The sequence below is a fragment of the Lissotriton vulgaris genome, chromosome 11 (genome assembly GCF_964263255.1).
Source record: "Lissotriton vulgaris chromosome 11, aLisVul1.2, whole genome shotgun sequence".
Classification (NCBI taxonomy): Eukaryota; Metazoa; Chordata; class Amphibia; order Caudata; family Salamandridae; genus Lissotriton; species Lissotriton vulgaris.
In genome coordinates, this window is record NC_141699.1 from 280,266,721 (window position 1) to 280,286,528 (window position 19,808).

The following is a 19,808-nucleotide window of genomic DNA, read 5'->3' on the forward strand; positions in this document are numbered from 1 at the left end:
CAAAAGGTCTTGCCTATGGTAGTTACTGGCTTTGACAAAAGAAAAGAGTTCTTTCGTAGGTACTGTTGGTTTGCGATGTAAGTACTTTATTTGAAATATCTTTCAAACACTTTAGGAACCAGCCAACACGTTTCACCCTTCAAGAGGGCTTCTTCAGGGAAAGGTTATCAAGATTAGTTAGCTGATGCAAGATTGCAGGTCACAAAAGGAGCGCCAAAGGCCACTGAGGCCTAGTGATATACCATTATCATTAAAGGCCTGGGGACATTGGAGATATCATTTATTACAAGTGACGCCCTCGGACGCTGGCCACCTTTGGCGCACCTTTTGTGATCTGCACTCTTGCATCAGCTAACTAATAACCCTTTTCTTGTGTCTGAACCTGTTTTTTCAGGTCTCGCCTACGCAATGCGCATTCACTGCATAGGAGACCTTTAGCCGTTGTGCAGCTCTTTTTCCAAGCACATACTCGTGCTTGTGGCGGCATACAGCTTGCGGGAGTGCGCAGCGGCGCACCACAAGCATGAGGATGTGCTTAGAAAAAGAGCAGACTGCTCTCCCGGCTCGACATCCTTGCGGCTTTCACTTTCGTTTGATGTAAGGGCGCGCACACCACGCGCGGGCTCACCTCCTGCTCCATACCTTCTCTCCCTCTCTCCTCACCCACTTGCTCCGCCGTCTCCTTTTTGAAGACCGCTTGTTTAAGCAAGGTGTCATTTCATCCAATTTAAAGTGTTGCCACAACTACCACACAAGGAGTGTGGCAAGTCACCCGGGCAAATTTACAGTGTTTGGTGCTTAGAAGTGACTTGAGCCAGCCGAACTCGGTCATGGAATACGTCACTCCTCCCAAGCTCCAAAGCCACCAGGGAAGTGACTCCTTGTTTATCACTGCTTATCTGTGCTTCAAATGTTAGAAAACGATGTTGCGTTTAAAATCGCAACGTCCGCCTTGTTTACTTTTTCACAATTCAAATTTTTTTTCTTTTTCACAAATCATTATTTTTAGGTGTGCTACTTTAATGGCTCTACTCAAATGCTCCTAAGAATACAACTCCCATAATGCATTTTCTTGTTAAAAAAACATGATTAGAGTGCTGACCCCGTGACACGAGGTTCTATGTTAACCTTAATATAAGGCATGGGTAAAAGCAATGAGTGCTGAAGGAGGGCGGGCAGAACGGGGAACGCAAAGGACTCGGGGGCTTATTCACAAGTCCCCAGCGCCGCCGATGGGTCACTTTTAATTGTGCAGATAAAGCGACGTACCGGCGGTGTAAGTGGATGGCTTGTAAAATGCCACTCAGTGCGCAGAAGCGCAAACAAAGCTCTGACACACGGTTTGAAAAATAACATCTGAGGGATTGGACCAGACAAGAAATGCAGAGCTCATGGGTGGAGTCAGTGGGTGAACTGATGTATCTCCTGTTCCGTCATCACCCCGTCCCCACCACGCCCATCTTCTGTTGCGCCACACACTTCCTCGTCCATCCTGCTTCTCTCCTCCACCCCCTCTCCGGCCCCAACTCGTTTTGCAGTACGCCCTTCCTATCCATCCTCTTGCCCCTCCAGCACTACTCTCCTCCCCCTTCTGTGTTATGCCGTCTAGTCTTACAGCAATTTTACATTACCTTTACCTCTCTCCCTTTAGGCCCTGCAGGTTCCTTGCTAAAATTGGTGACAGTGCACCCCAGTTCTAATCAGTGGTCGAGGTGCTTTAAAAAAAGCATGGGGATTGTGATACTGCACGCAATGGGGCGGGGTGATGGGCGTGGTGGAAATATTGTTCTGGTACTTTTTTCGGGCTTTCACTTTCACGTAACTACATATAAAATAAGGCACAGCTTAAATGAAAAATAAATACAAGTTAAGTTAATTAGTGGAAAATCCGCTAGTGTACATCATGAAACCTCGATCAGTTAATGCACTGCAGAGGTCTATGCAGTCGCCACTGGCATGACTCACGGGTGGGGAGGTTGCGCGGGGGGTATAAAAGTAAAAACTCATCTTACCGGGTCCCACGTTTTCCTGCTGCTTTCCTGCTCTCCTGCCTCTGGCAGGAACAGGAAGAAGACAGCCTCCCTCCCCTCCCCTAAGCAAATAACAACACTGCAATGGCAGCATTGTGATTGGTGAGGACGGCGCCCAGCCGAGCGCCTATTGGGAGGCCATTTTCTCTATGTAGGTTGCCTGCAGCCTACATAGAGAAAATCCAGAGTGCACCCCGGATGGCCAACCAAATAGTCAAGGCCCACAGCAGTGGGCAAGCTACTCCTCCCTGAGCCGCCCGCCACCAACCAGGCATACCCTTCTGCTTTCTCGCAGTGTGAGAAGAAGAAACCTAAAATGGTATTTAAAATACAATTTTTTGTTTCTGCTTCTCGCACTATGAGAAAGCAGTGGGCCGACGCTCCTCTGCCCTAATGGGGGAGCCGCCCCTGGGTCTATGTCCTGAACCCTGACCCAGGGGCGTAACAAACGCCCCCGCAGCCCCCACGGTGCGGGGGCTCCCAGCTCTCTTCATTAAATGAAGGGGGCCCCAGCCCCCTCAGCTCTTCAGTGAGAGCTGTGAGAGGGGCTTGGCTAAAGCAAGCCTCTCTCCCTCTAAAGCAGGCGCAGGCTGTCTGCAGCCTGCTCTGAGCCCCTCCCACTGACTGAAGAGAAACAATGTAACAACTTACATTGTTTCTCTTCAGTCAGAGGCCTGGAAAAAGGATGGGGGTGGGGCCCAGAAACAGCATTCCTCACAGGGCTCTGCTCCTCTGAGAAGAGACCATGACCAGGATGGGGTGAGGGCCCCAGAGACAGCATTCTCCAGGTCAATGCTCATATGAGAAGGGATGAGGCAGCAAAATGGTGCCCTCTGGTCCGCCGGGGAGGTAAAGGGGGGCACTTGCTCCCCTGGATGGCCAGTGCATCTGGTGTGTGGGCCCAGTCAGGACCTGCTCTAGTCCATCATCCTTTTGAAATGGTGCCATTATTCCAGGTGGCAGCCCCCTCCATTGGGTGGGAAGGGTGCAAGGGGGTAGCCGAGAAGGGTGCAAGTCAGAGGGGAGAAGGGTGCAAGTCAGAGGGGAGAAGGGTGCAAGGCAGAGGGGAGAAGGGCGCAAGGAAGAGGGGATAAAGGTGCAAGGTTGAAAAGGGTGCAAGGCAGAGGTGGAGTAGGGTACAAGGGTCAGGGGAGAAGGGTGCAGGGGGGGAGAAGGGTGCAAGGGGGAGGGCGAGAAGGCTGCAAGGGGGATGATGATGAAGTTAAGAATTTGCCCCCCCTGGAAACATTTCTGCGGACGCCCATGGAATGCACACTACTTTGTGAGAGAGAGAGTGGGAGAGAGAGAGTGGGAGAGAGAGAGTGGGGGGAGAGAGAGGGAGGGAGGAGAGAGAGAGGGAGGAGAGAGAGAGGGAGGAGAGAGGGAGGAGAGAGAGAGGGAGGAGAGAGGGAGGAGAGAGAGAGAGGGAGGAGAGAGAGAGAGGGAGAGAGAGAGAGAGAGAGGGAGGAGAGAGAGAGGGAGGAGAGAGAGAGGGAGGAGAGAGAGAGGGAGGAGAGAGAGAGGGAGGAGAGAGAGAGGGAGGAGAGAGAGAGGGAGGAGAGAGAGAGGAGAGAGGGAGGGAGGAGAGAGGGAGGGAGGAGGGAGGGAGGAGAGAGGGACGAGAGAGGGACGAGAGAGGGACGAGAGAGGGACGAGAGAGGGACGAGAGAGGGACGAGAGAGGGACGAGGGAGGAGAGAGAGGGAGGAGAGAGAGAGGGAGAAGAGAGAGAGGGAGGAGAGAGAGAGGGAGGAGAGAGAGAGGGAGGAGAGAGAGAGGGAGGAGAGAGAGAGGGAGGAGAGAGAGAGGGAGGAGAGAGAGAGGGAGGAGAGAGAGAGGGAGGAGAGAGGGAGGAGAGAGGGAGGAGAGAGGGAGGAGAGAGGGAGGAGAGAGGGAGGAGAGAGAGAGGGAGGAGAGAGAGAGGGAGGAGAGAGAGAGGGAGGAGAGAGAGAGGGAGGAGAGAGAGAGGGAGGAGAGAGAGAGGGAGGAGAGAGAGAGGGAGGAGAGAGAGAGGGAGGAGAGAGAGAGGGAGGAGAGAGGGAGAGAGAGAAGGGAGCGAGTGGAGGGAGCGAGTGGAGGGAGACAGTGGAGGAGTGGAGGGAGACAGTGGAGGGAGACAGTGGAGGAGTGGAGGGAGACAGTGGAGGGAGACAGTGGAGGAGTGGAGGGAGACAGTGGAGGAGTGGAGGGAGACAGGGGAGAGGGAGACAGGGGCGGAGAGAGAGAGAGAGAGAGAGAGAGAGTGGGAGAGAGAGAGTGGGAGAGAGAGAGTGGGAGAGAGAGAGAGGGGAGAGAGAGAGGGGAGAGAGAGAGGGAGAGAGAGAGTGGGAGAGAGAGAGTGGGAGAGAGAGAGTGGGAGAGAGAGAGTGGGAGAGAGATAGGGGAGAGAGAGAGGGAGGAGAGAGAGAGGGAGGGGAGAGGGAGGAGAGAGGGAGGAGAGAGAGAGGGAGGGGAGAGGGAGGAGAGAGGGAGGAGAGAGAGAGGGAGGAGAGAGAGAGGGAGGAGAGAGGGAGGAGAGAGAGAGGGAGGAGAGAGAGAGGGAGGAGAGAGAGAGGGAGGAGAGAGAGAGGGAGGAGAGAGAGAGGGAGGAGAGAGAGCGGGAGGAGAGAGAGAGGGAGGAGAGAGAGTGGGAGGAGAGAGAGAGGGAGGAGAGAGAGAGGAGGAGAGAGGGAGGGAGGGGAGAGAGGGAGGAGAGAGAGAGGGAGGAGAGAGGGAGGGAGGAGAGAGAGAGGGAGGAGAGAGGGAGGGAGGAGAGAGAGAGGGAGGAGGGAGGGAGGAGAGAGAGAGGGAGGAGAGAGGGAGGAGAGAGAAGGGAGAGAGAGAAGGGAGCGAGTGGAGGGAGACAGTGGAGGAGTGGAGGGAGACAGTGGAGGGAGACAGTGGAGGAGTGGAGGGAGACAGTGGAGGAGTGGAGGGAGACAGTGGAGGAGTGGAGGGAGACAGTGGAGGAGTGGAGGGAGACAGTGGAGGAGTGGAGGGAGACAGGGGAGAGGGAGACAGGGGCGGAGAGAGAGAGAGAGAGAGAGAGAGAAGAGAGGAGAGAGGAGTGAGAGAGGAGTGAGAGTGGAGAGAGAGTGGAGTGGAGAGAGTGGAGAGAGAGAGAGAGAGAGAGAGGGGTGGCGAGAGAGCGAGGTAGAGAGAGGGTGGAGAGAGAGAGCGAGAAAGAGAGAGTGAGAGAGTGGAGAGTGAGGAGAGAGAGAGAGGAGAGAGTGGAGAGTGAGGAGAGAGTGGAGAGAGAGAGAGAGAGAGAGAGAGAGAGAGAGAGAGAGAGAGAGAGAGTGGAGAGTGAGGAGAGTGAGGAGAGAGTGGAGAGTGAGGAGAGAGAGGAGAGAGAGAGAGTGGAGAGTGAGGAGAGAGAGAGGAGAGAGAGAGAGAGAGAGAGAGAGAGAGGAGTGAGAGAGGAGTGAGAGTGGAGAGAGAGTGGAGTGGAGAGAGATTGGAGAGAGAGTGGAGTGGAGAGAGAGGGTGGAGAGAGAGAGAGAGGGTGGAGAGAGAGAGAGAGGGTGGAGAGAGAGAGAGAGGGTGGAGAGAGAGAGGGTGGAGAGAGAGAGAGACAGGGAGAGAGAGAGAGAGAGTAGAGAGAGACAGAGAGAGAGTAGAGAGAGGGTAGAGAGAGAGTAGAGAGAGGGTGGAGAGAGAGAGGAGAGAGAGAGTGGAGAGAGAGAGTGGAGAGAGTGGAGAGAGAGTGGAGTGGAGAGAGAGTGGAGAGAGAGAGAGAGAGAGGGTGGAGAGAGAGTGGAGAGAGAGGGTGGAGAGAGCGTGGAGAGAGAGAGTGGAGAGAGAAGGGAGAGATTGTGAGAGAGAGAGAGGAGAGTGGAAAGAGTGGACAGAGAGTGGAGAGAGAGATTGGAAAGAAAGAGAGAGTGGAGAGAGAGATTGGAGAGAGCGAGTGGAGAGAAAGAGAGAGAGGGTGGAGAGAGAGTAGAGAGTGGAGAGAGAGTGGGGAGAGAAAGTGGAGAGTGGAGAGAGAGAGAGTGGAGAGAGAGTGGAGAGAGAGAGTGGAGAGTGTAGAGATAGAGAGAGGAGAGTGGAGAGAGAGAGCGGAGAGAGAGAGAGAGAGAGAGAGAGTGGAGAGAGAGAGAGAGTGGAGAGAGAGTGGAGAGAGTGGAGAGAGATATAGAGAGTGGAGAGAGACAGAGAGAGAGTGGAGAGAGTGGAGAGAGTGGGGAGAGGGAATAGAGAGAGTGGGGAGAGGGAATAGAGAGAGTGGGGAGAGAGTAGAGAGAGTGGGGAGAGAGTAGAGAGAGTGGGGAGGGAGTAGAGAGAGTGGGGAGAAAGTAGAGAGAGAGAGAGCGTGGAGAGAGAGTGGAGAGAGAGAGAGAGTGGAGAGAGAGAGAGAGAGAGAGTGGAAAGAGAGAGAGAAGAGAGAGTGGAGAGAGAGCGTGGAGAGAGAGTGGAGAGAGAGCGTGGAGAGAGAGTGGAGAGAGAGAGTGGAGAGAGAGAGTGGAGCAGGGCCGGACTGGGAACCAGAACCGGCCCTGGCAAAGTGCTCGGCCCCCCCCAGGGGCCAGGTCCGGTTTTTGGCCGTTTTTGTTACAGGGCCGTTTTTGCAGCAAAAACGGCCCTGTAACAAAAATGGCCCAGGGGCCCAAAACCGGCCCCTAACCATGCGGCCCACCGGGGGATTGCCCGGTGCCCGCAACAGCCAGTCCGGGCCTGGAGTGGAGAGAGAGAGAGAGCGTGGAGAGAGAGTGGAGAGAGTGTGGAGAGAGAGGAGAGGAGAAAGAGAGGAGAAAGAGAGGAGAGAGAGAGGAGAGAGAGAGGGAGAGAGAGTGGAGAGAGAGACAGAGTGTGGAGAGAGAGAGAGTGGAGAGAGAGAGAGAGAGAGAGAGAGAGAGAGAGAGAGAGAGAGAGAGAGAGAGAGAGAGAGAGAGAGAGAGAGAGAGAGTGGAGAGCGAGAGAGAGTGGCCTGACCCTGTTGTTTCAGCGGAAAATAGCGACGTGTATGTTTGGTGCTGCCAGGGCCCGCCCTGTGACAGAAAGGACTATGAATATGTAAACTTGTAATACACACAGTGTAAGCTAGACTGCTATAAAACGTGCAAAAAGAGTTTACAATAAAGAGAAAAGTGCTTCCAAAATGTAGAGTTTAGTAATACCCATTCCCCACAACATAGTGCAATTATTTTTATAACTGTCCTTTATAATCGCCCAGTTCACAGGTCAGCTGGTAACTCCCCTGCAATACCACCCAAAAGTAATACATTTGTGTCATCAGGAAGCTTCAGGTAAGTCCATCAATGAAAGACAATGCGGGCTTCTGAGCTGCCTTTACCATTGCAGAGTAGTCATTTGCTCAGATGTACATTTCGTGTAGGCAGCAGGCTCCCCGGCAAGGCTTGTTTAGTTGCACCCTTCACCTTGGTGTCACAGCACAGGACACTCCCTGCCTTACACGCGTGGAAGTATTTCGACTGTCGGTGTTGCCTTTCCACAAAAAATAAGGGAAATGCAGGTCTTAAATTAAACAAGCATTGTCATAGCCAATAGGTCTAGCCTTTGGGACCTTATAAGTGTTTAGCCATGCAACAGTTGATGTTCTTGCATGGAGATTGTGCTGCATAACTAAATACTTATAAGGTCCCAAAAGCAAGACATATTGGCTACGCCAATGCTTGCGTTCTCCTGCGTTGCCTCTCATCAGATTTTGTAGTATCTTGTATTTATCTGTGGCCATGTGGACGCTGGTCCTGTGAGGTGGGCAATACATGCTTTTAATAATACTAGTGATTAGCCTAGGTGGTGCAGTTGCCGCTAACCCTGCTGCCTTTGCCTGTTTGGAATACTTACAGGCTTTGTCAATGCTTTTTAAACATGTTGTATAGCATTGTGGCTACTGTGCAGCATGGATAAAAATAATTTTAAAAAAAGCCAGATGACGCAAGCCCCACTAATGAACTTTTTTATTATTAAAAAACAAACAAACGGTGGACTGGGTTGGGGGACGAGGAAACTTGGAAGGCCGGAGAGCAGGAGGGAAGAACATGGATAGGGGGAAGAGGGTATGGGAGAGGCAACGAGGAAGCACACAAAGTAAAACATTTATAGAAGCCCAGATTGGTTATTCATTTGACAAAAGGTCAAATGTATATTAACCCCTTGTCTGCTGATGACGGAACCGCTCCGTCATCAGCTGCGGTGGCGCTGTGCTGATGACGGAGTGGTTCCGTCATGGCCCGCTCGCTGCTCATGCGCGGCGCGAATTCCGCGCCTGCGCTGAGCGCTCTATTGAGCGGGGCGGGCCATGACGGAACCGCTCCGTCATAAGCACAGCGCCACCGACGCTGGTGACGGAGCGGTTCCGTCACCAGCATGCGGCCGCCGCGCGGCCGCCTGCCCCATTAGCACTGCGGCGGAATACCCGCCGCAGTGAAGGGGTTAAAACAGCTATATGTATATTATCAAATCAGAGTTCTAAAATCTCTCTCTCGAGTATCAAGACACTGACTATTCTGTCCACTGCATGCAGCAATCATCTCTGGTGCACTCTCAGGTTTCCCAAGTCAATGCACATGTAGCTTACTCAGACAAGTTTTATTCTTCGCATGCTGCAACATAAAAGTGTCATGTTACACTGGGATAAAAGAGGACTACAAATCCCAGAATTCAAAGGTAAAATCTGGACTGACGAGCTTCTCATGCGAAGAAACCTTGGTGAGGGGTGGTGCCCTCAGAGTATCATTGGGTTAAATGATAATTTTGGTGCGCACAGTTTTCTAACCATATTTGGGTCTTCGGCTAAGTGCTTTTTAACACCACACTTTATCTTTGGGGTCTGAGGCACAGTCTTCAGACCTCAGGCTTTAAAGAGCTATCTCCAACCCTGAAGAACAGGACGCCTGACATGGTCTGTAGCAGAAGCAAAGACAGTGGCATTTCCCAAATTAAGAGTCAGTTATTCATATCAAGAGTCAATTTACATCAGGATTTTGAATATACAATTATCCACTGTCTGAAGTCAGGATTTTTCTTTTTGGCTACAAATGCGCTGAACTTTTACTAATGTCAATCTTCCTTCAAGAAACTAGATAGTAAAGTATCGAAAATGTTCTCAACTGAAAGGTACAAATGTGAGTTCTGAGAGATCACACGCCTTGTCCGTTATGCCCACACCCTCATCCAGCATGAAGTACATCTGTCAGACATTCTCCTAATCCAGCACTGCTAGGTAGGTATCCCTGCAGGGCCCAAGCCCCTCAGTGGACCACTAAAGACAGCGATTCATAGATATTGCGGTTTATGTACATACTTTCACAAATCCCTTTTATTTATTTTAGGTGTATGCCATTTTTAGGTCTAGCCTGGCAGCACATGCACTGGTCTGAGAGGCATGCTGTATTTAGGTATGGACTTGAAGCTCGCCTGATTTTCCGCCCATCTTTTCTATTGGCTCCTGTTACTGTCCTTTCTAAATCGTTGCTTTTGATTTATGAATAGGCTTAGTAGTCCCTGCTTAGTAGCGAATTGTCTGCATTTGTAACCCCCCCACGAGTACTGGACTTTTTACTTGTGTTGTTACACGGTCTGTTTTACCTAAAGTCAGTGAGCACTATATTCTTTAATCATTCTCCCCTATTCCACCCGCGACGTGCTTTCCCACAACCAGAATGTTCAGAGTAAAGCGGTTTTTAAAAATATTTATTTACCTTATTAGTAGCAGTAACATAGGCAGCCCGTCTCTTTTTGTACTTATTTGCTTTATTAGCATTCGCATAATGACGCGCTTTAGCTTCAGAGGTTTAAAGCTAAAGCTCAGCGTGCCGCAATTGCTACAAAAGTAAGTAAATAGGAAAAAAAGCAGGCAGACGCTGCATTTCTTTTCCATTTCTTTACTATGTAGGAATCTCGGCACGCCGCACTTTAGCTTGGTGAGCAAAAAAATGATGGATTTAGGTCCAGATCTCTGTACTGGGGTGATTGTATGGCATTGTTCTGCATTCTGTCAATCAATTGTTGTTTAGGTCTCGCCTGTCGATGCGCATGCGCATCGAGCAAGCGAGACTATAGGGGCTCATCGACTCTTTATCTAACTTGCAAGGAATCGTGGCGATTCCTTGCAGTGCCCGTGACTTTTAAGCTCAATGCGCATGCGCATTGAGCTTAAAAGCGCGTGCACATGGCCCCAGCCGCCTGCCTTGCCTACTCTCCCGCCCCCTCACTTCTTGATTGCACGGCCGCTAGGCCGTGCCTCCCCTACTCCTCCTCCTACTCTCCTCCTCTCCCGTCTGTTCCCGCAATCCTCCCACACCCCCGCTCCGCCCCCTCACTCTCTCTGCCCGCCCGCTCTCCACTCCATCAGGCAGCCAGCCGCACTCCTCCCACACCCCGCTCCGCCAATAAAAACATGTTAAAAGACACTTTGAAACCATTTTCCTTGCAACGTTGGAAGTGGGTCGATATTGGTGATCTTTTTCTCAAACCAAAATTCAGAGGGACATGAAATTCCTACTTTTAACGTGAAAGCGCGTAAACTTCAGTTTGCGGGTGCTAACCGCATTAGTTCAAATTACACGAAGGTCGAAAGGGGAAAAGGTTGCACATCCCTACTTGCTGAGCAGTCTTGTGAGCGGTCTTCCTCGCAGTCGAAGTCCTCCGGTAAGTCCAATGCAAAGCCCTCCCCTTCCCGCCGTGTCGCATTTCTCCTCCCCCCTCCCCTCTCCTCCGTCCGTTCACTTCATGAATTAGCATTCAAACACACAAACTTCCTGGAACTTTTTAAATAAGCAACGAGTATATTGTTCCTGACGTTTACATTTCATTATGAATTTAAATCACAGTATCTAGCGGATAGTCCAGGCACTTTTTAAACTGCTCAAACCACCGAATTTCATAAGCATTTCGCCTTGTTGTGGAGATCTGGGCACCCTCTAGCTGGATTCTTTTTACATTCAGACCATTGCATTGAGTTGTTTAGTTGTGTCTCGGCTGTATGCAGTTTTCTTATATGGACCGCTTTTTAGCGTAGATTACGGTCTAGTTACCCATTCAATATGGCGCATAAGCTTAGTCCTCTTTTCATGCGCATGCAGGAAGCGCATTCAGGAGGTACAGGCTAATTAAATTCAGTCACCCGCTGATTTTCGTTTCCGTGCTTTTCGCGTTTTTCGTGTTCAGGAGACAACACCACAGGCTGCTTTCGACTGGTGAGTAGAGGATTCTAGAAGTGCTTACTCTTGACTGGGAACTCGGGCAGGCATCTCCAAGTTTTAGTGCGGGTAAACTTATCGCATTTACGGTCTTTTTACAGAGCGTGTTACTCAATGAATAAAGATCGTGTTGAAAGGAACCCCACGCTACCTTTCATCTTTGGTGAGTCGGTTTTACGATTTTTGGTAACTCTAATTGAGAAACGCATTCGAGAACAGATGTTGATATCACCAAGTCTTACAGCAGACACACTCACAGTATTACGGTCTTTTTACGGAACTGGTTTAAGAATGAACATACAGCGTTTTTAAAGGGATTCGCCTGTGCCCTACACCTTCGATGAGTTGTGTACTGAAATTTCACGTAGATGCAAGTGAGAAACGCGTTGTGTACAACATGCAACAGCATTTTACATTTAGAGTGCTCTGTTCTATGATTGCAGATTTGAACAAACTTTTCGCCTTCATACTATTTTGAACAGTATCGTGACATCAGAATTTTGAAGTTCCTTCATTCTTGGTATCATGACTGAGTCGCATGTAGACGCATACATAAAAGATTGACATTGAGCAGTGTGCTGCAAGGCAGCACATGGTTTCATGCTGTTGGTTATGTGGGCTGGAAGTGTTACTGCACGTCTTCTCCCACAATGGGCGTGTTTTGTGTGCTCATGGTCTTATATGTATGTGCGCCTAATACCATAGCAGCCTGTCGTCGTTCTTTTCTCGTACCTTTTGTGTTACAAGTGTTACGTTGGGTCATTATCTTAAATGTTCCAGAGTGTTTGTTGGTGGAGCCTGTTTCCGGTGTGGCTGTTGTTGTGAACCTGCACCTTATATTTAATTGAAAAGCATTGTTTTGTATCCTGGTACTAGTATACGATTCAACTTAACATAATTTCCGCAGCTTCACAAATGATTTCTCCTTTTCCGAGGGACCCTTTGGATAACATCCTCAACTCCCCTGGGTTAATCTGGTGCAACGGCCATAATTTCATAAAAGGTTCAACAGTTTCTATGACCAAGCTTCTTTAATATCTTGGGTTCAGTACATTTAAACATCTAGAAGAATGCATTGCAGGTGGAGTTTTGCATGTACTGTGGTGCCTTGGCAAGTAGTTGCGATACATTTTTAGTTGTTAGTGTGTGTTCTGAAAATGGGTCACCCTCAACCCCTCACTCACCCTCACCCTCACTCACCCTCAACCCCTCACCCACCCTCAACCCCTCACCCTCAATCCCTCACCCTCACTCACCCACACTCACCCACACTCACCCACACTCACCCACTCACACTCACCCACCCTCACTCACCCTCACCCTCACTCACCTTCACCCTCACTCACCTTCACCCTCACTCACCCTCAACCCCTCACCCTCACTCACCCCCACTCACCCTCAACCCCTCACCCTCAACCCCTCACCCTCCCTCACCCTCATTCACCCTCAACCCCTCACCCTCACTCACCCTCAACCCCTCACCCTCAACCCCTCACCCACACTCACTCACACTCACCCACCCTCACCCACCCTCACCCACCCTCACTCACCCTCACTCACCCTCACTCACCCTCACTCACCCTCACTCACCCTCACTCACCCTCACTCACCCTCACTCACCCTCACTCACCCTCACCCTCACTCACCCTCAACCCCTCACCCTCAACCCCTCACCCACCCTCAACCCCTCACCCTCAACCCCTCACCCACCCTCACCCACCCTCACTCACCCTCACCCTCACCCTCAGCCTCACCCTCACTCACCCTCAACCCCTCACCCTCACTCACCCTCAACCTCATGCTAAAGATTTACAAAAAAACCCATTAACAATTCTAAAAGCACTAACTCTAATGCTGCGAGACCTATTGCATTTCTAATGCTTGTTTTGCATTTGTCATCCCGAGTGGGGGACGGGTATGCCCAGACATGGGTCACGTGCTCTCCATGCCACTGGAGTCAAGCTACCTTGGCTGATGAGGGCTGGAAGCCGGAAACCGGTCTTAGGATGCTGGTTTCCAGTTCTAGGAGGACCTGGCCTGGCAGTTCGGGCTGGACTGTTCCCATTGGGCGCAGGGTCAAGACTGATTTGCATATGCTGGGTCCAAACTGGAATAGCATGGTCAGCAAAAAAGTTATGGATTTAGATCCAGATCTCTGTACTGGGGTGAATGTATGACATTTTTCTGCATTCTGTCCATCAATTGTTGTTTTTGCACTTTAGCTTTAAACATTTAAAGCGGGGCATGACGCGATTTCTATAAAAGTAAATAAGTAGAAAAAAAATTGCGAAGGCCACCCGGATTTTTTTTTCTTCAAATTATTTACTTTTGTAGGAATTGTTTTGAAACAAGGCGCCTGACATGCTTCATGTTTTAACAAGGCGGCCGCACCAGGCCCGGAATGGCCGTAAAGGGCACCGGTCAATCCCCCGGTGCGCAGCATGTGTGGGGGCCGATCTTGGGCCCCTGGGGGCAGATTTTGTTACAGGGCCTTTTTTGCCGAATAGCTGCAAAATCGCCCTGTAACAAAATCGGCCGAAAACCGGCCCTGGCAAAGAGCTTGGCGGCACCCCCGGGGGGCCGGCCGAGCACTTTGTCAGGCGCGGTTTTGGTTCCCAGTCCGGTCCTGGGCCGCACTGCCGATATTTATTATTTTTCAACACAGCGCCCGATGCGCTTTTAACATGGTGGCCAGCCAAGCTTATTAACTCTTGCATGAGTCTGTGTGCGTGTCTGCCTGTGTGTGTGCGTGCATGTGTGTATGCTTGTGTGTGTGCCGGTGTCTACTTCTGTGTGTGACATTTGGAATGCAATAGGTCTAGCTTTTGTGAGAGAGTTTAAGCAATTGCCACTGTAAATGACAATTCCTTTTGTGTTAGTTTTTAAAACATAAATAACACAGTCATTTACAATGCCAATAGCTTAAACTCTTGTTAATTCAAGACCTATTGCATTGCAAGTGTTTGTTTAAAACAGGCTCGTGTGACTTTCAAAACCCTGCTTTTTAGCACGAAGAATACAGACTTGTCCTGAAGCGTTAATAGCAAGCATCGACGGTGCAAAGCCCCAATTGAATTCTTGATTAGTAAAATTCATTTTGATTGTGGAAAATTTCCCAAACCATAGCCTTCTTTATACTGCTGTAGTAATCTCTTGTAACACAAGTGTATGTAATTCCTGATTTTATTGTAATATATTAAGTAATCTCATAATAAATTGATTTTTTAAACACGTTTATTGTTTTACCCTTTATACCAAACATAAACAAACATAAACAACATAGAACCTTGGTACAGCTGTAGGGTGCTATTCCATACACACCAGATGACTCAACACCTTGCATGTTGGGAAACGGAGTCCTTTCTTTACTCCTATATGGATGCACCCAAAGTTTTTGCTCAATAAAAGGCTCTCACATTAGCCCCGAATGCGGCAACTCCCCTCGATCCATCACGCATGTTCCACGTCAAGGACTCCACTTCTCTCAGAGTCCAGTGACCCCCCCCATTTTCTTTTCCGGGATGGTGCGGCCCAGCGGCAGGACGGCCGCTTATTACATCACGCTCTTGGGGTGTCCAAAGATCGAGCCGCACTCAAACGTGCGTGTGGCTTCCCCAAAGCATTTTATCTGGTATGGGGAGCTCCGTGAATTTTGTCCTTAAAAGCATCTGATTGGCCTGACGCGTTTCGCAATTAGCTTCCTCAGCGGCCGTCAGAAAGAGTGCATGATGGTAACTCGTTAACCCCATTGCAGCAATATCGTGCGTCCTGGATGGGCGGGTCATATGACTCAACACGTTGCATGCTTGGAAACTGAGTCCTTTCTTTACTCCTATATGGATGCACCCAAAGTTTTTGCTCAATTAAAGGCTCTCACATGAGCCCCAAATGCGGCAACTTCCCTCGATCCATCACGCATGTTTCACGTCAAGGACTCCACTTCTCTCAGAGTCCCGTGGCCCCCATTTTCTTTTCCCGGGTGGTGCGGCCCAGCAGCAGGACGGCCGCTTATTACATACAATATATATGTATCAATCAAGATAAAAAAAAGTGCTGTTAACCCTCTGAAGCAGAGCTCTCGGGAGGAGCGGGGGTTGCGTGCCAGCCAATTGTACATATAACTTCTCCTAATTGACCGCTAGGCAGGAGGCCTCACCCTATATCTCCAATATCTGTGTCAGGCGAGACCGAGAGGGGTATGGATGTTGAAGATATGGAAGAATGCCATCAGCATATAGTGCCACCCGGTCCTCCCACTCTTTAGCCCAATGGAAGCCATACTGCTGTGCATCTTTTCTGATCCACTCCACCAGGTCCCATCACTAGTGCAAAGAGGAAGGGAGAAAGAAGACAACCCTGACGTGCTGCACTTAATAGGGAAGGGTGGGGAGAGACGGCCATTGACCTTAATTTGTACCCTCGGGGCATCATTCAGGGCCCTCACTAGGGTGAGGAAATGTGGGCCAAATTTCATTCTAAATAGTATTTGGAACAGGAATGGCCAATGCACAGTACCAAAAGCTTTTGCATTATGCATTAATAACAATGACACCGAGCCCTGTAGATTATCAACCGTAGAAAGCGTCTCCTGCAGCCGACGTGGACTAGATCTAGTGCACCTACCAGCCATAAATCCATTCTAGTCCTCATGGACCAGATAATAGATTGTTGTTAAAGTTACTAATTAAACAGATAGAGTGAAGCACAGCCCTCTACCCCTGTGTTAATCATTCACCTCAAGAACCAGCACATAGATATTTATAATATTGAGAGGTAGAAACTTTTCTTATTTTCAAACGCAAAGGTTATAATCTCACTGTACAGCAGAATATTCTCGGGAACAGCAAGTCATAGGAAATCTACTTCCGGGATGCAGACACAGATGGTAACTTCAGGATTTAATCAAATCATTTTCCCTCCTCAAGGATTAGGCTACAGCATGACTTCGTGTCCCCAAAGGAGCAGTGCTCTGGTACGGGGTTCTCTATCAACAACCTGATGTATTCAGTAAGATGTAGTCCTTGTTTACTTCAGGGGATGCACGTTAACAAAATAAAACTGAAAACAACGTTTTGTGGACAAAATGCCCAGGACTACAGTATGGTGTCCTGTGTGACATGGAATCATCTAGTACCTGTATCAAAAGATAACAGGGTAGGCAATTCTTCAGTCATGTCCAGTCACTTTTCTTCCTACAGGTTTGAAAAAAGCCCAGTCTCCATGCATGCGGAGGTAATGCCGACTTTGTCAACAAATAAGCGAGTGAGATAGTTTCCATACAGTTCCAGCCCCTATCTGGCAATACTATGGGGGCTCAGCATCCAAGCAGGGCTAGTCATTGGCCTCTTTCGTTTAAGGTTAAGCGAGGAAGTAACTCTCCATGACCAGTCAGCCTCAGGGAACTCATCCTTCATGCACTGGGACCTTCCCCATATCTATTCAGGGAACAACCCTCCATCTCCATGCACTGCTGTGCACAGGCGGACTCAAAACATGTTCAAGTCTTTCAAAACAATGGAAAATCTGTGGCAACATTTCCACAAGCACCACATGATGAAAGGGCCCTTTGATGAAGGTCACCTAATGATTCAATGCATCATGGCCACCGTTTTCTAATCACAGGGTTTCCTTTAACAACCGGTTGTATTCTGGGAAATAAATTCTTGGTTGACTTCAGTTAAATCAATTGGATTAAGACACCTGAAGTGATTATAAAAGGGAAGCCAAGACCAGTAATATGGTGTTCCTGGTAGCAGAAGACATCTGTTAATCTTAACTTCGACTCGATTTCGGACCAGGGCAGATCTCCAGCCCCCCATGTACATTCAGACCGGTCATGCTCCGGCTGTAGAAGATCAGAGAAAATCTCAGACAGGCAAGTATATTGGCCATTCAAAGTTCCGGTTCTTTCTGCTGGGCTTCCAAGGGGAGACACCATGCCTCAGCCCAATGCTGCTGGTTGCCATGTAGTTACTTTTAAATACCTACTCTTCTTGAATTTATTCTAGTTTTGTGCACTCTGAGCATCCCAATAGTTATTGTTTGTAAATGCGACAGGACCCTGTGTCGTATTGGTCATGGTGAGGACTGTCCAGGTTTATTGTTGCTCCAGTCATTCAGCTGTTCTCGATAGCCATCAGGCCTGCCTCCCCAGGTAGAGCGGCTACAAGGCTTGACTATGTCGGGGTCTCAAGGTTCTGTCTCCTAAACTCTGGCAGAGGTGGGGAAGACAGCTAATTCATCAGTAAATTCTTCATGAGAGTAGATCCAAAGCTGGGCCAGGCACCTGGCTTGCCTCAAAGAACCACAACAAGAGCTAAGCCAAACCATCAAAAGATTCTGCATTTAATCAGTCAACTATATAAGACCAAGGTTCATCGGTACACATTCAGTATTTCACTCTCAATACCATACTTTCTTTAATTCAACATCAAAGAACAATGTTTAAGAGTAAATTGTGTGGACGTAGGTGTTCTGAGTTGTAGGCAGGCACTATAGAAGTAAGTGTCTTTGAGTCTCTAGTTTTCTCAAGGTGCAAGTTTGCGTAGAGGGCAGTGGTGCAGAGTAGAGTGCAGTGGCGGAGAGGGATGCAGAGTAGAATGCAGTGACACACACTGGCATATAGAAGTATAGAGTAGAGTGGACTAGTGTGTCATTCAATCGAGTACAGTGTTGCAGAGTAAAGTGGCCTAGAATGCAGCGTTGTACAGTGCAGTAGCATAGAATTTAGTGGCATACAATGCAGCATCATAGAATACAGTGGCGTAGATTAGAGTGGTGCCTAGTGGACCGCCGTGGCCTAGAGTGCAGTTGTGCAGAGTGGTATGGCAAAGAGTGCAGTGACATAGATTAGAGTGGTGCATAATAGAGTGCAGTGGCATATAGTGCAGTGGTGTAGAATGGAGTAGAATATAGTATAGTAGGATAGAGTTCAGTGCCAGAGAGCACAGTGCTGCAGAAAGCAGTGGCATACAGTGCAGTGATGCAAAGTAGAGTAGCGTAGAGTGCAGTGCCACAGAGTACAGTGGCATAGAGTGGATTGCTACAGAGTAGAGTGAAGTTTTGTGAAGTAGGGTAGATTTGAGTAGGGCAGAGTGTGATGGCATACAGGAAGGTGGTGTAGGGTGCAGCAGCATAGAGTGAGGTGGTGCAGAGCAGATTAGAGTACTGTACAGTAGATTGGTGTAGAGTGTAGGGGCATAGAGTGGAGTGGTACAGAGTAGAGTGCATTGGTGTAGAGTGTATTGACAGAGTGCAGTGGTGTAGCATGCAGTGTTACAGAGTAGAGTTGCATGGAGTCGAGCAAAGTAGAGTGGAGTGGTAAGGCAAATATTGCAGTGGTGTAGAGTAGAGTGTCATAGAGTGCATTGGCATAGAGTGCAGTGGCATGGTGCAGAGTAAGAGTAAAGTGCAGTGGAGAGGAGAGGAGTACAGTAGAGTGCAGTGGCGTGGTATGGTGAAGAGTAGAGTGGAGTGGCGTAGAGTGGAGTATGCATTGTGTGGTAGCACACTGCCATTACAGACAACATATTTTCAACTGAAATTTGCATGGACATACAGTTTTACTAATAAAACTATACAGCGCACAAACAATAATGTGTGGAAATGGCATCACCTATTGTATTGATTTGTTTTGATCATATTAAAATATTAGTTTCCAGCACACTTCATAATTAACAAAAAATTTGCTTCATTGGAGCTTTCTGAATTCTGAAATACTTGCACAGTTCACTTAAGTGTTGCGTACTAGCAAAAAAAGACATTCCTACCACTACTATGCCACAAGATTGTCACATAAATCCTCCCACTTTGAAGTCATAGAAAGAACAGTAAACCCCAAGCTCCCCGAGACAGAGCTAGACGTTTGACCTCTATCTTTGAATGCACAGCAAATGTGACAAGATAAGAACACGATTTAGAGGCCGGTTTACAGAAAGGCGCTGTTGTGGAAGAATACAAGGAGAGGTAGCGTGAAAAAGCTTTGCTTCTTGGGAGGGACAAACTCACCCTGGACAGCCTAAAACAAACAAAGCCAGCAAAGAGAAACCAGAAAATGTAAGTAACAAACCGCAAAGACAATGGTAAGCAACGTGCATGGGACGCTTTCAGACTGTCCTCCAGATGTCTTAGGAAAACCGTAGGATTCGACCTAAAAATGACCTTAGTCTCTAGGTATATGCAGCAATAGACCTCTGGACAGTTTGTGCACACGCAGAACATATTTGTATAATTGGAGATTCAGAGTTACAGTTGGGCATTTTCCCTCAGTCCGTTTGCTCTTTAGTTGCCACTACCTCACCCTCCCAAGTTTCGGTGCATAATTGAAGGATTGAGAAGACGAAGCCATCAATAGTTTTGCTATTTTTAATGCTGGGCTTTAAGTATGCTGGTCGTTTCTTCGGAGAATAGGAAGCACAGAGGGTTGTTTCATTGAATTTGTTTTTGCCAGTTTAAAACGTTCACGTGTGTGTATCCTAAGCCCCAGGTAAGTGCAGTCTGTAATCTTTAAACAACTAGGAAAGAATTTTAACCTGCTTTTGTTTTTTATTTTATTCTGCTAAATCAGTTTTGCTGTTTTTTAGAAATGCTATAGAATCTCCTTTGCAGTGTTCTCTTCCAGTAATCAACATTCT

The 19,808-nt window shown here is 48.8% G+C and overlaps 1 protein-coding gene across 1 annotated transcript in view; it reads right to left on the reverse strand.

Annotated features, from left to right (window-relative positions):
- Positions 1–19,808, reverse strand: part of SLC8B1 (solute carrier family 8 member B1) — a 210,775-nt gene that overhangs the window by 148,494 nt on the left and 42,473 nt on the right. The window lies entirely within an intron of this gene.